The 2,094-nt window shown below is 37.4% G+C and overlaps 1 pseudogene; it reads right to left on the bottom strand.

Moving 5' to 3' along the window:
- Window positions 1–1,304: 1,304 nt before the first annotated feature.
- On the bottom strand, window positions 1,305–1,803 carry LOC103725127 (annotated as a pseudogene).
- Between the last annotated feature and the right edge of the window lie 291 nt (window positions 1,804–2,094).

Genomic DNA, 2,094 nt, shown 5'->3' with positions numbered 1-2,094 from the left:
CTCATCTTAACTCTGGAAATTGTTATTGAATATGTCAACACTGTTGTAATGAAATGCCTCTTCTAATTATATGGTTATTAAATAATTAAAAAAATAAAATATTTTTTAAATGTTAAACCAAATTGTTATATGTGATGTATTCTTTTTAACTGGGGATAGGAATGTTGGTGGTTATTTCTATGGACTTATAACAAATCACACTGTTGTTCATAGAATGCAATTGACTTGTTTCAAAGAGGATTGCCAAGTTTTTCAAATATATTAAAATCATTATCATTTTAGGCAATATTATTTACTATATAATTTTAAACTTAGCATGAGCCTTTTGACATGTACTTTGAAATATTTCACTATAGTTGTTTTCCTTAGTGTTGACTTATTTTTCCAAACATACCTTAACAATTTTCAAAGTTTCTCTTCTCAGTATACTCTCCTTGACTTATTTTGCTCAATAACTGAATTTGTCTTTCAGTGGGATGATGAGAAGCATGTCTGGTGAGCATGGAAGATCCATTTTTATTTCTGTCCCTATTGTAAGCATATGAGTGGTCATCTCTGACAACACAGGCATGATTCTATACAATAATTTAGACTTTTTCCTAATCTATTCTAATGAGGTGGTCTTTTGCGACATACAGGACTGTTTTTGCTAAAAGCCTTCGGTCTCCCAAAAGAAAAGGAGATTGCCGTTTTTGGTTTCTTGGTGATAGAACTACACCTTTCTGAATACTAAGCATGTGCTCTACCACCCATTCCACATTGCATATTTAATTTCCTCTGTCTATGTCATCCTGCATAGCTCTAGATGTACCCACAGATACTCGAATCTTAAATATATTAATTATGTTTGAGGTAAGCTTCTGCTTCAGAGAGAGAAAAACACTAGCGGTTACTAATTTAAGGGTCCACAATTCAGTCCATCTTAAAGGTGTGCCTTTGAATTAGATATTTTGCTAAAAGAATGCTCTTTCTTCTCTACCATCGCAGATGCTTCTAATAATTCGAGGCAGTGGAAATAGTATTGCTCTTCCCTAAAATACCCCTCAGTCTCTCTACAGCATGTGCTAGGGGTCCATGACCAAGCACTTGTGAGCCTTTCCTGACTGTATTCCTTGGGTTTATAGAACATGAACAGCAGGATTCTCCTCAGCAAGCTGAAGTCAAATAGATTAGGGATTTATTTTTCTGAAGAAAACAGTTCTGATTCCCACAAGGTGATGCCTAAATTGTAAGAAATGAACAAATTCATACACAATACATATCTGTATTTTTTTATGTCTAGGGCTTTTATTTCTTCTCATACATTAAGCCATGAATTCATAGGGAATGTGTTCCAACAGCTCAGGCTCCTTTCCATTAGTTTTCTCAAAGTGTGCTTCTCTGGGTGGGGCCAGCTGGCATTTCAACTGAACCCAGGTTCCTTTCTCTTTGGCTTCCTTTTTTCTGGTCATTTTCCTTCAGGAAAGCTTCAGGAAGCTGTCTTGGCTCTTAGAGTGCTTAATATGCTCAATATGCACATTAATTCTCTTGGCAAGAATCTTGCCCTTAACTTGCTTGTTTACAACAATACCAACAGCATGCTGAGTGATGTTGTAGACTCTCTCAGTTTTGCCACGGTAGCATTTATGGAGCAGTCCTTTTTGAACAGTACCCATTCCCTTAATGTCTACAATATCACCCTTCTTGTAGATTCGCATGTATGTGGCCAAAGGAACAACTCCATGTTTTCTAAAAGGCTTAGAGAACATGGAGCGGGTGCCTCTCCTCTTTCCCTTTGTGTTTGTCATTTTGGTGAATCACTGAAAGATGGCTGCTTCAGCAGAAAGGACATGTCTGTATTTTTTAGAGGGTTCTATAAAGTCTAGAAATCACAAGCGCTTGTTCCAAGGTTCAGGAACCAATCATGCCAGGAACGTTACAGTGTCCATCATCACATGTTGCTGGGAAACACGCCTACAGGTCTTAAGGCTTGAACTGTGTAGATCGCCTTTGGATATCTTGCCAAGTGATTCTTTGTTCTTCATGAGCTTGAAGTTGGCAGTCAACTGTTCTTTCTGAACTTTCCTCCCATCCTCCACTTCTCTGCTCATCATC

The sequence above is a fragment of the Nannospalax galili genome, unplaced genomic scaffold, assembly GCF_000622305.1.
Source record: "Nannospalax galili isolate Female #2095 unplaced genomic scaffold, S.galili_v1.0 scaffold10, whole genome shotgun sequence".
Classification (NCBI taxonomy): Eukaryota; Metazoa; Chordata; class Mammalia; order Rodentia; family Spalacidae; genus Nannospalax; species Nannospalax galili.
This window is presented reverse-complemented; position numbering and strand designations above follow the sequence as displayed.